Raw genomic sequence first — 14,807 nt, forward strand, 5'->3', positions numbered from 1 at the left:
GAGGACAACCAGGCAACCCTAATACAACGCTTGGATGTCTTGGGCCATGAATAACCAGATGGGGAGGGACTACAGCTTGGGGGCATCATCCAGATTGTGGAGCATAGACCAATTGAGCTGATGCGAATGCATGGCGCGCTAGGAGAGCGGGACACGGAGATAGAGTGGGCGGCAGTGTTAAGCAAATATCTGGGTGTACATGTAAAAGTACCCCCACCAGTTCCCACTCAGAGGGCAGTGAATAATAGGAGAAGTGGGCCCCCATCTTTAAGGTATCCGGATATAACACAGTTCAATGAGGACACCTTGAATATTGATGAACATCTCCGGTTTTTCGAGAACCTCTGCCTGCTTCATGAGGTGTCAGTCAGTGACAGGCCCAGATTTGGCCTGATGGGAAAAGCAAGAGAAGCTTTTAATAACTTGTCTTCTGTGGACTAGAGATGTCACTCAACTGTTTGCAGCGCATTACTAGAGAGGTATGGCGTCACTCCTGAAACCTACCGGAGGAAGTTTTGGTATACTGACAAACCTGTTGCACACATGCATCGGGAGTTTGGTAACACACTACATATGGCATGCACTTGGTGAATAGAAGGACTGGGGGCTCGGGAAGCTGGGTAGAAAGTGTGGAGGCTGTGGGGCTCCATAACTTAGGAGCTTCTGTTACATTGATCAAAAAACATCTGGTACCGGACCAGTGTATTGTTCTTGGCAACAAGATGTTAGTCAATGTAGCCAGAGGAGAATCTCTGAACATTCAGAGGGCCCAACTACATTTATACTCAGGTCACAGTCATGGAATTGTGGATGTAGGAGTAGTGTGGCACCACTGTTCCCGGGAGATTCCAAAAGCTGTGGGCCAAACAAAAGTTGGGAGACTGTGGGTATCACCTGGTACCGGGCCAGTGGAACTATCAATCTCAGATTGGGAACTTGTGGACTGAGGACATTGTATGTTGACCATCTACCTGGATTTGTTATACAATCATGGATTTATGGAATAAAAAATAGTTGCATCGTTAACCTGCCTAGGTGATATTTATAACCCACAACCTCAGATCTTCACACTTGACTCTTTAGTCCACTGGAGTAAGGTGTGACAAATTTATCAATAGCTCCCCCCTCTTAATAAATTTGTGGTATATTTTTGGCTATGCACCAAAAAATAAAAATTATGGTATGTCAGCAGAGAGCTAGCGTAGATTCCAGTTAAAATGGTTTTTGGGAGTACGGTACATTTCTGGTGACTTTTTCAGACAAGACAATTAGCATCGAAGGAATGATAAATTACCCCATTTACACAGTGGAGAGACTGTTGCCTCTCATGGGTTTTTAACATAACTGTCTTAATTTATTGGGTTCTGTGACTGTCCATGTTATGTCAGCACTGTGGCTTCTACTATGGACAGCTCTCAAAAGACAGATGTGAGAAATATACTGCAAAATGTGTGTAAAACAGACATGTTGATGCTTGATCTATTTTTTAAATTTAGGCACTTGGCAGGTGTATACTGTTACTGGTAAATTGCATTTCACCAGAGATATTGGAGTTTCCTAAAAAGGCATGAAGGACATACCCTATAATCAGAAGATGGAGACTTAAGTCCACCATACTTATCAGATGACTGTTTGCAGAACGATGCTTTGACTGACCATTTGGCCGACCACCATCTTAGCTGGCTCTTCCATGCACACGAGACCTTGTTTGGCAGAGCACTCCTTGGTCTTCCATAAAAGAGCTGCCACCAGACATGTCTGACAGAGGCTTATCTCTGGGAGAACAAATAGATCGGCAGTATGAATCGGACATGCCAAATCAATATATCACCAGACAATAAATTGTCTGGGGCTCCCATACACAGTGTGACAGCTGAACATTATTCTAATCTGCATGGGGGCCTTTGGGCCCCAATTAGTGTAGGTATTTTCATCTGTTTTCTGGTATAAAACACTTTCAAATGTTCTAAATTTTTGGTCAACTAAAAGTTGAGGAAACATTTTTCAAACTATGGCATCCTTTCCTCAATTGCTGATAGACATTTCAAATGGGCAGCTCATGCATGGGGCAAGACTAAGCCCAGCCATCTAATTCATTAAAATTTATGCCACTTTAGTGGTGTAAATTTTGCCAGAAATCTACTCCAGTTGCCAACTGGAGTAACATTTCTAGCGTTAGCACATGGCAGTTGTGATATGTGCTTAATTCATTAGGTGGTGGGCACCTTTTAATGAATTAGGAACGTCTCTATAAAGCTGTCCCAGTCAATAAGATTAACGTGCAAAGCGACAGTCTTAAAGGGGTTCTGCCAGGACCAAAGGCATATTTTAATCAACAGATCTTGGGATAAAAATAAACTTTATAATTGGATGTATTAAAAAAAGTTCCTGTTCCGAGATAATCTTATAAATGTACCCCTACTGTGTATTGTTTAATGGCTGTGTCTGACTGTGCAGTAACATAGTCAGATCATATCACATCTCCTGGCCAGGGGAGGAAGCAAAAGAGTATACAGACACAACAGCCAATGGGATCACAGCCAATTCTTTCTATGAGGTAAGCTATTGTTTAAAAATAGGCAGCGAAATGTTTTACTCAGAAAAAGAAGCAGCTGTGATCCCGTGCTGTCCTGTTTGTATATTCTCTATTGCTTGCCCTCCTGCCCAGGAGCTGTGGTATGTACAGCCCATGATCCTGCATTGTGAGACACTGCCATTACACAGAACATAGCAAGGGCACATTTTGAAGATTATTTCAGCATAAGGACATTATTATTTTTAACACATCCAATTGTGGAACTTATTTTTGTTTCAGGACCTGTTTATTAAAATGTACTTTTGATCGTGGCGCAAACTCTTTAATAAGGCCCTAGGGGTCTTTTTAGTACATTTTTGCCTGGCTTTAAGGCTAGGGTCATACTACCATTTTTTTCTTCATTTGATAAAATCAGTCCAATTATGCTAACCACACTCTGATCAGAATGTGATCAGAGTGGTATCCAATTCTCTCAGAGGTAGGGGAAAAAAATATGTCTCCACCTTCTACATTATGTCAGCCCTTGAACATCAGACTGCTCACGGATATCATCCGAATGGGGTCCAAATTTTTTCACAGACACAGACATGTGTGACATGGGTGAGTGCAATACGATTCTTGGAGGCAAATTGTACATACTGCAATTTTTTTTCTTCGGACTTGTGGTTTCAAGATGTTTTTGGCTGATTCCTTACTTTTTAAAAAGTCTTTAAATTTGGAGGAAATGTGCTCCAGTTTCCTCTGGAATCATTTCATGCTAGCTACGGTAATTATTTTGATGCAAACTTTGCGCCATATAGCTAAAGGTATGTCTTTTTAACCCGTTAACGACCGCCGATACGTCTTTTAACGGCGGTAGTTACGAGTACTTAAACCACAGCACCGTTAATTAGTGTGGAAAAAGTGTATAGTGCCCCCCAGAGTTGGATTTTCTCTGGGATCTCAGTTGCCAGGGGTAGCCAAGACCCCAAAGAACATGATTCAGGTCGGCTTTTACCGACCCCTGGGTTGCGATCGCCGGTAATTAACAGTTTACCGGCGGCAGCAAAAAAAAAAAACCCAAAACGCGATTTGCCATTTAATTTCTCTGTCTTCTGATGTGATCGCACATCGGAGGACAGAGAAATGGGATCCACAATCACCCCCCGATACTTACCCGTGTCCCCCGGTGCTCCTCGTGGTTCCCCATGGGCGCCATCTTCTTCTGGCAAAGTAATGCGCCCGCCGGCTAGCACCCCGCAGATCTTTGCTGGGGGTAGCCGAGACCCCAAAGAACATGATTGCGGTAAGGTTTTACCGACCCCTGTTTTGCGATCGTCGGTAATTAACCATTTACCGCCGCCGATCGCAAAAAAAAAAATGCGATGCCTGTCATTCTCTGTCCTCTGATGTGATCGCACATCAGAGGACAGAGAAATAGGGGCATCGGGGACAATGTCATACTTACCAGTGTCCCTGGGTGCTCCTGCGTCCCCTCCTGTTTCTTCCTCCGGTAAGAAAATGGCGGGCGCATGCGCAGTGCACCTGCCACGATTCTTCCTCTTGTTTCATTTTGGTCACTGTGATAGATCCTATGACAGTGATTAAAATAAAAATAATAGCAAATAACCCCCCCTTTATCACCCCCTTAGTTAGGAAAAAATAATAAAATTAAAAAAATTATGTATTTCCATTAGGGTTACAGTTGGGCTAAAGTTAGGGTTAAGGTTGGGGCTAAAGTTAGGGGTATGGTTGGGGCTAAAGTTAGGGTTAGGGTTGGGGCTAAAGTTAGGGCTAGGGTTGGGGCTAAAGTTAGGGTTAGGGCTAGGGTTGCGGCTAAGGTTAGGGTTAGTGGTGGGGCTAAAGTTAGGGTTAGGGTTGGGGCTAAAGTTAGGGTTAGGGTTGGGGCTAAAGTTAGGGTTAGGGCTAGGGTTGGGGGTAAAATTAGGGTTAGGGTTGTGGCTAAAGTTAGGGTTAGGGTTAGTGGTGGGGCTAAAGTTAGGGTTAGGGTTGGGGCTAAAGTTAGGGTTAGGGCTAGGGTTGGGGCTAAAGTTAGGGTTTGAGTTGAGATTAGGGTTAGGGTTGGGATTAGGGTTTGGATTAGGGTTAGGGTTGGCATTAGGGTTAGGGTTGGCATTTGGGTTAGGTTTGAGGTTAAGGTTGAGATTAGGATTAGGGGTGTGTTGGGCTTAAGGTTTTGATTAGGGTTATGGTTAGGGTTGGGATTAGGGTTAGGGTTAGGGGTGTTTTGGGGTTAGGGTTGTGATTAGGATTATGGATCCGGTTGGGATTAGGGTTAGGGGTATGTTGGGGTTAGGTTTGGAGTTAGAATTGGGGGTTTCCACTATTTAGGTACATCAGGGGGTCTCCAAACGTGGCAGCCAATTTTGCGGTCAAAACGTCAAATGGTGCTCCCTCCCTTCTGAGCTCTGCCGTGCGCCCACACAGTGGTTTACCCCCACATATGGGGCATCAGCGTACACAGGACTAATTGAACAACAACTTTTGGGGTCCAGTTTCTCGTGTTACACTTGCGAAAATACAAAAAATTGGCGGCTAAAAAATGATTTTTGTGGGAAAAAATGATTTTTTATTTTCACAGCCCTGCGTCAAACTTCTGTGAAGCACTTGGGCATTCAAAATGCTCACCACATATCTAGATAAGTTCCGTGGGGGGTCTAGTTTCCAAAACGGGGTCAATTGTGGGGGGTTTCTACTGTTTAGGTACATCAGGGGCTCTGAAAATGCAGCATGACACCTGCAGACCATTCCATCAAAGTCTGCATTTTAAAACATCACTACTTCCCTTCCGAGCCCCGATGTGTGCCCAAACAGTGGTCCCCCCACATATGGGGTATGAGCATACTCAGGACAAATTGGACAACGACTTTTGGGGTCCAATTTCCCCTGTTACCCTTGAGAAAATAAAAAATTGTGGGCTAAAAAAATCATTTTTGAGAAAAAAAAACGATTTTTTATTTTCACGGCTCCACGTTATAAATTTCTGTGAAGCACTTGGTGGTTCAAAGTGCTCACCACATATCTAGATAAGCTCCTTAAGGGTCTATTTTCCAAAATGGGGTCACTTGTGGGGGGTTTCCACTGTTTAGGCACATCGGGGGCTCTCCAAACGTGACATGGCGTCCGAACTCAATTCCAGCCAATTCTGCATTGAAAAAGTCAAACGGAACTCCTTCTCTTCCAAGCTCTGCCATGCGCCCAAACTGTGGTTTACCCCCACATATGGGGTATCGACGTACTCAGGACAAATTGCAGAACAACTTTTGTGGTCTAATTTCTCATGTTATCCTTGTGAAAATAAAAATTTGGGGGCGAAAAGATCATTTTTGTAGAAAAAATGCGATTTTATATTTTCACGGCTCTACGTTATAAACTTCGGTGAAGCACTTGGGGGTTCAAAGTGCTCATAACACATCTAGATAAGTTCCTTAAGGGGTGTAGTTTCCAAAATGGTGTCACTTGTGGGGGTTTCCACTGTTTAGTCACATCAGGGGCTCTCCAAACGCGACATGGTGTCCGATCTCAATTCCAGCCAATTCTGCATTGAAAAAGTCAAACGGCGCTCCTTCTCTTCCAAGCCCTGCCGTGCGCTCAAACAGGGGTTTACCCCAACATATGGGGTATCAGCGTACTTAGGAGAAATTGCACTAAAAATGTTGTTCATTTTCTCTTTTTACACTTGTGAAAATAGATAAAATTGATTCGGAAGTAAAATGTTTGCAAAAAAAGTTAAATGGTAATTTTTTCCTTCCACAATTGTTTCAGTTCCTGTGAAGCACGTAAAGGGTTAATAAACTTCTTGAATGTGGTTTTGAGCACCTTTAGGGGTGTAGTTTTTAGAATGGTGTCAAGTTTGGGGATTTTCTGTCATGTATACCCCTCAAAGTGACTTTAAATGTGAGATGGTCCGTAAAAAAATGGGTTTGTAAATTTTGTTGTAAAAATGAGAAATCACTGGTCAACTTTTAACACTTATAACTTCCTAACAAAAAAAATGTTTCCAAAATTGTGCTGCTGTAAAGTAGACATGTGGGAAATGTTACTTATTAACTATTTTGTGTGACATATCTCTCTGATGTAAGGGTATAAAAATTCAAAGTTTGCAAATTGCTAAATTTTAAAAATTTTCGCCATATTTCCATTTTTTTTTATAAATAATCGCGAGTAATATCGAAGAAATTTTACCGCTAACATGAAGTACAATATGTCATGAAAAAACATTCTCAGAATCAGTGGGATCCGTTAAAGCGTTCCAGAGTTATAACCTCATAAAGTGACAGTGGTCAGAATTGTAAAATTTGGCTCAGTCGTTAAGTACCAAATTGGCTCTGTCACTAAGTGGTTAAGCTACAATGTCACAAAACTGGTTATAGAAAAAAATAAACACCATTATTAACTTTTTGCCCAATTTGATGATTTGGTGTAAAAAATTGCAATGAATACCACAAAAAAAGAAAAGTGACTTTAAAAAAATTGCAATTGAAGAATCGTGTCCTTAGCGTTACTGCCCATACACCATTCTTGAATGGGGGTCTTTATCGTTTGTGCCATACATGTTAAAGGTTTTGATGCCTACAAGCAAAATTCACTAGAAAAATAAAGCATTAAAAGTTTTAATCTTCAAGATATGAGAAAAATTGTGTTTGCTTTGCTGTGCACACATTATGGATACAGTAAACAGGTGTACTTATGAAACCTCCTTGGAACATGACCTGCGTTACAGCTATACACTTCCCATTTGTTGTTTGGACTCGGCACAAAATCCGAATAGGTTAATGATTCATAATCACCAGTTTGAATTTGCAGTGCACAGTGGTAATAGCTCCTGGCAGATATGTTGAGATATTACACTTGTATATTAACTTTTCACCTTGTTTCCAGCCTATAGAAATCAACTGTAAATTATATTTAACATATTTCAGTGACTGTGAGGAAAACCTTGGTTACACGATCTGCAACGTACCAGTTAATCTTCTAACTACATCATTTGTTTCATCTCGAACACCTGAGTCATTTAGAAAGACATAGAGCATTACCTGCTGATGTCCAGTAACCTGTATTTCTGGATTCAGATGTGAGACACCTACGTCTCCAGAAGAATATACTGGAAGACATTAAGTACTGAATGCAGTTGTCTCTATTGCTAAACATATAGCCTAGTGCTTTTCAGATTCCTTGGAACTGTTCACATGAATTTGGAGCAAGCCAGCAGTGACAGATCAAACCCACCCCACATCATTGGGTCAAAAATTGAGAGGCAGAAGCAATGTGTGATTTTTTTTCTGTATAGTTACCCTCAAGGCTAATTGTGATGGACAGTCTCACATTTTGAAAGACTTTCTACACTGAAATACAATTCTGTTTTCTTAGTATCGGCCAAGAGTCAAAATATATTAATTTCACAATGACTCATTCCCCAAGTGACTCTATAAGTAACCAAAGCTATTCACGAATTGTAAATTGGTTGCAAGTAACCCTTATTGAGGTAAATGAAGTGAGGGATGGTTCCATGAGTCATCATTGTGCAAGAGAAGAGTTTGACACCTCATACAAAAATTGCCCAATAAGTATCGCTATGATTGTGAAGATATTACCTAGTGGGATAATAGGGATATATCTTACTAACATTGAGATAGTGCAAAGGCATTGAGATCTAGCTTTGCCAGCTTTCCTACCCTGTTTTTACATTACATTTTATCATAATCCTGGTGTGAAATTATACTAAGAATAAAACTTTGCTTAAGATTGATGAAGTTTTTAATATGTTCATATGTACAAGTGTCTTTTGCAGTCCATCAATATTGTTTGCCAATGGTAGAGCCATCATGGCTTTGATTCATCAAAGTATTCTCGCCACATTTCTGGAGTAAAATACTTTTAAAAAGTCTCAACATTTTGTGCAACTTGGAGTTATGACTTTTGGTGTTTTCATGCCAGTCCCGGTAAGATCTGTGAAGAGCATGGACTGGACGGGGTGTGGTGATGTCTGCCCAACAATTTCTTCAAAAGTTATGACACATTAGTGGTGTAATTTACCCCAGAAACGTACTCAAGCCTTTGATTGGTGAAATATTTATTGCCAGGCGCATGCAAGTGATAAGATGTACCTTACATATTAAGTAGCATGTGCCTCTTAATGAATTAGAGGCATCTTACTTCAGCATGCACATCATTAACACAAGTGTATGAAACACCAGTCTGTTGTGAATTCTGTGGTCAGGCTCCCTCCTGTGGTCATGAGTGGTACTTCGGCTGGTTCTGTCCATGAGCTTCCTTTGGTGGATGTGAGTGGGGCTGCGGCTTCTGAGTTTCCTGCCTCAGGTGACGAGGTTAAGTCGTTAGGTGCTGCTCTATTTAACTCCACCTAGTTCTTTGTTCCTGGCCTCCAGTCAATGTTCCAGTATTGGTCTTGCTCTCTCCTGGATCGTTCTTGTGGCCTGTCTGCCCTGCATAAGCTAAGTTCTGCTTGTGTTACTTTTGTTTGCTATTTTTTCTGTCCAGCTTGCTATATTGGTTTGTCTTGCTTGCTGGAAGCTCTGGGACGCAGAGGGAGCACCTCCGTACCGTTAGTCGGTGCGGAGGGTCTTTTTGCGCCCTCTGCGTGGTTGTTTGTAGGTTTTTGTGCTGGCCGCAAAGCTATCTTTCCTATCCTCGGTCTATTCAGTAAGTCGAGCCTCACTTTGCTAAAATCTATTTCATCTCTGTGTTTGTGTTTTCATCTTTACTCACAGTCATTATATGTGGGGGGCTGCCTTTTCCTTTGGGGAATTTCTCTGAGGCAAGGTAGGCTTATTTTTCTATCTTCAGGGCTAGCTAGTTTCTCAGGCTGTGCCCGAGGCGCCTAGGTCTGGTCAGGAGCGCTCCACGGCTACCTCTAGTGTGGTGTGATAGGATTAGGGATTGCGGTCAGCAGAGTTCCCACGTCTCAGAGCTCGTCCTATGTTATTAGTAACTATCAGGTCATTTTCAGTGCTCTTAACCACCAGGTCCATTGTGGTTCTAAATCACCAGTTCATAACACCAGTCATGCCGTTTGCTTGAAGAAGTCTGATGCATTTTGGACTAATCTAACCATAAAAGTTTTATAAATAATGTTACTCATTGCTCATTATGAAATTTAGAAACTCATCATTTGCCAGTATTGGTGAGCCATGCACCCAGGGCCGGACTGGCCATCTGGCAATTCTGGCAAATGCTAGGAGGGCCTATGTGGTCATGGGCCGCCTTGACTGCTACATTGTTAATAGAATCGTTGATCTAAAGACACCTATACTGTTAAGAGTTATGATGGAGCACTCCTTCAGTCCATGGGTATCATACCCAATGCTCTATGGTCAAACTATTTAGGAAACAAATTATTGTATTATGTAAATTCTTTAAGGGTGTGTTATTTGGATAGTGAACCTTTAAGGGAACCTGACAGGTCATATGTTTAAGTCTGAAACGCCACAGTGTAAAAAAACATAGTATAATAGCCGCCAGGACTACGACGCATGGGAGACTAGTTGGACAGAAAGGTCCCTGGCAGTGTCTTTCTGTCCGCTGATCCAGAGCAACAGGAAACCGCTGGGTACCTGTTTGTCCAACGAGTCACCGTTGCCGATATTGAACTGTGTTTTTCTCTGACCACAGAGGTTATTTTCACAAGACAATACCTTGAAAGCTTGAAAGCTATTCTCATAATTTGCTGAAACTACAGAGCAATTCTTTAGAGGAGGCTAACAGTTCGATATGTAGGGTAAATAGCCATGTTACATTATCTACAGTGTTGCTCAATAGCAGTACTCGGGATCAAAGTACATTTTGTTTTATATCCAAGAGAAATCTTGCTCATAATATATACTGCTATACTCACATCTGCATTTATGAAACCCATATACATTCTATCATTTTCTGACTTATTTACTTTAAAGTTCAATTCTGCTTAGCTTGTAAACTCAGCGTGAGGGTTAAGTTACTTTAACCGCTCTTAAGAATGCCATTTATAGACTAGAAAACTGTCAGCTGGCAATGATTTTGACTATACCCATAAGATTTCATCTTAACCCATTAAGCCTCTCAATTCTTCAGCATATCTTTACTGGGCAACATGCTTTTCATTACGTGGGACCAATTGAGGGGGAAGTCTTATGTGGGAAACAGCTTGTATAGCATAGAATATGAAAGTGAACAGTTTGATACTCAAACTACTTAAAAACCACTTCCCCCATAAAAAATCCTTTGAGAGACTGGGAGTTATGTCCAAGGGAATATTGACTGACCCCAAAAACATTAAATTGGCAGTGTTCAAGATTTTTCCTGGAAACCCATTTTGCTCAAATAAAAAAATATTCATAGAAGATTATCTGTCCTGGGGGATCATCTATGGGGATCTTCTATTTGAATAGAAGACCTAAATAGGAATGCTCTAAATGTCTAAATTTGCACATCTCTTAATTGTGGTATTTTATTCTCACCCTAAATACAAGTTAAAGTCTTTCCATGGCTCATTTCAACAGTGGCAGCTAATCGTCCACTAATTTACATGTTTCCACCCATTATCCTTAAATGAGGATTAACCTTCTTTTTCACTAGGCTTGTGATTGAGGTAAATGCTGTATCTTCTTTTTAAGAAGGCTTTGCTCTCATCCACTGTACTAAAGGGCAGAGTTAAAGGGCTTTTCTGTTGCTGGTACTTAAGATAAAGATGTGGACTTGGATATTTTTGAATGGTGACAGGAGTTTCAGTCAGAGCAGTTCTAAAGGCTTCACCATACATTGGTTAAAATTGTCCAAACCCATTAATTTCAGTGGAACCGGCTAACCATCAGATGTGAATGAGGGCCTCTTAACTCCTTCAGCCTCACATATCCATATATACATTGGATTAATGATGGCAGAGTAGAACTATTTTCACAAGTTCGGCCAATAATCTGTTTATAGGGGTACTGGCCAACTGGTTATTGGGAGAGATATGCTGCTGTTTTCATCCCTCTCACCATTGAAAACATATTTTGATAGGATTCAAGAAAAACATTTGTCAGTGAGCAGCCAATTTAACTAGCCAACAACAAATTGTCATTATTTGGAACGAAGTTGACCTTGTTTGAAACGTTCGGCCAATAGTAAGACAGAAGATCTTTTGTCCCTTCAATATGTATGGTCAGTCTTAACAACTGTATTGGGCAATATAGACTAAAATATGTATGACTGCCTTCTTTCAACAGGTCTTCAACCATCAACCTGCTTCGATCTAATGTGTATGGTCACCAATAAGGAAGACAACCATCAATACCACACGACTTCTTTATGAACATGGATTTTGCTCTTAAGCACTCATTATAATGACTAAAGTTGCAAGTTTTATGACAGAGAGAAAGGATTTCCCAATATTTACTTTAGGTTAGCATTATCAGTAAGATGTTAGATAATAGGTATGTATTAAAGAAAGGAAAATGTACAAATCCATTAAGGTTGGCCTGTCCTGTCTTAAGTCGATCTGTTTTTGTAAAGTCATTTTATTATATGTTTTTACCATGGCTGGGGCAATTTAATTTAGTTGTGCTGTGGTATATGACGGGTAGCAGATGGATAGCTGAAGTGACATTGTATTTAATTACAGATCAAGCTTTATAGTAATCGTGACCCAATATTATTCTTGGATGGAAAAGCATTGTGGTTTTACATTGCATGCAGTGTTAAATTACTAACCATCATTTTAATTAATCATTCTGTATAGAATATTCTGCTTAATATAGTACTTCAATATTATAGCTTAAGGCTACATTCACACGCTCTGGCTATGCACCGCTCTATCCACTGTAGTAATGGGTGGGATTTTTAGTAATTCCATACGACCAATGAGGCATGGAACGTCATCATTTCTAGGGCATAATTTCTAACCCATAGTTAGAGATTTTGTAGAGATTTAATAAGCATCGCTTGTAAAAGTAGTTCTAGGAACATTTCAGAATGATAATTTACAAAATTACAAGAAAACCATTTTTTACACAACTCTATGAATTAATGCACATTTTAGCCATAAATTTTAGCCATAAATTTTTGGGAAATGATAATGATGCAGCTCTCTGCCAGAACCTGGGCTAAGCATGCAATAAAGTCAAATTTTATTTTTGTAAACATGAATTATTATTATTATATTTGCAATTATATTAATTATTATAATATTAGTATAAGTATATACATATTATAATATTTATAATATTTTTCAACATTGGGATATTTTTGAGTAATAAATAAACTGAGTAATATAAATAATACATTCTAATAATTTCATTGATTAACACAAGAAATATTTGATCACACTACAAAAATCTGCAGCCAGTCTCATAATAGATTATCGATCATCAGACCCTTCAAAAGGCTACAGGCATGGTATGAATTTGACTAACAATAAATAATTTATAGGTGAAAAAAATATTTTCACGAGAAGTAAGAAGACTTGGGTTAGTCACATCCTATCATTTCAACGCCACAGATGCAAAAATGGATCACTGCACCTAGAAGACAGTTTTGAGAACTGATATCACACAGTTCTGATAAGATTTTGTGGAAACCTTATGGGCATATCCAGCTTAATAAGTTCACCCATACGGTAGACACAGCAACTATAAAAACTATCATCGGAGATTTCAGGTGAAAACTATTAGGAACAGTGTTTGCCTCTGTAACAAGGAAGTTTTGCTGTACAGTGTGGAAGTTAAGTCTAAGAGAAAAAAGTATATGGTAAGATTTCGAAGAAGAAACTTATTTTTAGAATTAAACAGAGATTCCTGTTAAATCCGTACAAATCTAAAATTGGCTATAAAATGTTAGATAAAAGCAGAGAAGCTTATCGCTTACCTGTGCTTACAGCTAGAAAGTGGATAGATTTCCCCACGCCTTGAAATAGGTAAAATCTCTGCTTTCTTACACTCAACACCTCTTCTTCCTTTTCACCATGATGATCCCCCGGTGTTTAGTGACTGAATTTCTGTGTAAAATCAGATGTAGTTCCTATCCTCCAGAGTTAGTTCATCGCCATATTGAAATTATAACGTGATCCTGTTTTTCTGGCTCAACCACTCCTTGTTCAGGTGTACAGTGACTTTTTTTTTCTTCTTTATTAATCTCTCTCCTCCTCCTTCACTCCTGTCCACTGTGTATTCTGTAAATCAGTAGCTGCAGACAGACGACTGATTCTACTCCCACCTCCCCCTGGGTAATTGCCATGAACCACAGACCCACCCCACGCTTCTTACAGTATCATTGCTAAACTGTGATGAATTTTTACAGAAAATTAGGCTGTTTACGTGCTCCGCTCAGTAGAAAACAGTCGGTATTTTCCAGCACAAATAGCCCTGGTGAACTAGAATAGGTGAGTCCATAAATTGCTCCTTTGTTTCCAGAAGACTGTGATCTTTGTGGCATTTTTAATTCTGCAGAATTCCAGGCTGGAGGTCGAACAAGCAACTCTCCTGTTTCTGACTTAAAAATAGAAGCACATTTATAAGAATCGCAGAGGCAGATGGTAAAGAGAGTAGGCAAGATGTGCAGAAGATTGCGAATGAATGCGTACTTTTGGGAGACAGAATGTTTCACGTGATAAACGTCTCCCAAAAATGAGAAATACAATTTACACAGATTTTTTTACATATTTTCTAAGAATATTCGAAGGCACCCTTCCTTTACAGCATTTAGTGCATTCATTAAAGGTTTTTAAAGCACCACTCCAGTGTTTTTTTCAGTTTATCGCTGGAGTGGGGGTTTGATTCTAAGGTCCCTTGCACCTACTCTCACACTTACCTGTCACCGTCTTTTCCTTTTATCACCACTGCTCCTGTCGGTCTCCCGCAGTTTGTGACCTACAGGATTGCTCCAGTGTTTCTGGAACGAGCCGGAGGTCACTAATCAATGTAAATCTATGAAAGTCTCGTTCTGGCTCTCATAGAGTTACATTGAGAGATTGCTACTGTTACTTCTGACTTACGACCAATCAGAAGTTGCGGTCAAAAGATGGCACCACGGGACAGGAGCCGTCCCAAAAACAGTTGAAGACCCCTAATGGTGAGTATAAGACCGGTGGTAGGGGTAATCTCTGCTTATGATTTGTAGTCTAAAATATTGTACAATAGTGGAATAGATCTCATTATATTTGTAACAACTCTGCTGGCATCACGGCATGGCCTCTCATCTCTCACACTATCTTACCCACTGCTCCAGGCTCCTTGTTTGTGGCTTCCTTCCCTGCTGTGTCTTTCCTTGTGTTCTTAGTCTGCTTATGCTCTGCACT

The 14,807-nt window shown here is 40.3% G+C and overlaps 1 protein-coding gene across 1 annotated transcript in view; it reads right to left on the bottom strand.

The window, feature by feature from the left end:
- NCMAP (non-compact myelin associated protein) overlaps positions 1 to 13,737 on the bottom strand; it is a 151,006-nt gene extending 137,269 nt beyond the window's left edge. Inside the window, exon 1 of the mRNA XM_069757139.1 lies at positions 13,379 to 13,737. The gene's annotated coding sequence lies outside the window, so the exon portion shown is untranslated. The remainder of the gene's footprint in view (positions 1 to 13,378) is intronic.
- Positions 13,738 to 14,807: the final 1,070 nt, after the last annotated feature.

This window comes from Ranitomeya imitator, chromosome 3 (genome assembly GCF_032444005.1).
Source record: "Ranitomeya imitator isolate aRanImi1 chromosome 3, aRanImi1.pri, whole genome shotgun sequence".
Classification (NCBI taxonomy): Eukaryota; Metazoa; Chordata; class Amphibia; order Anura; family Dendrobatidae; genus Ranitomeya; species Ranitomeya imitator.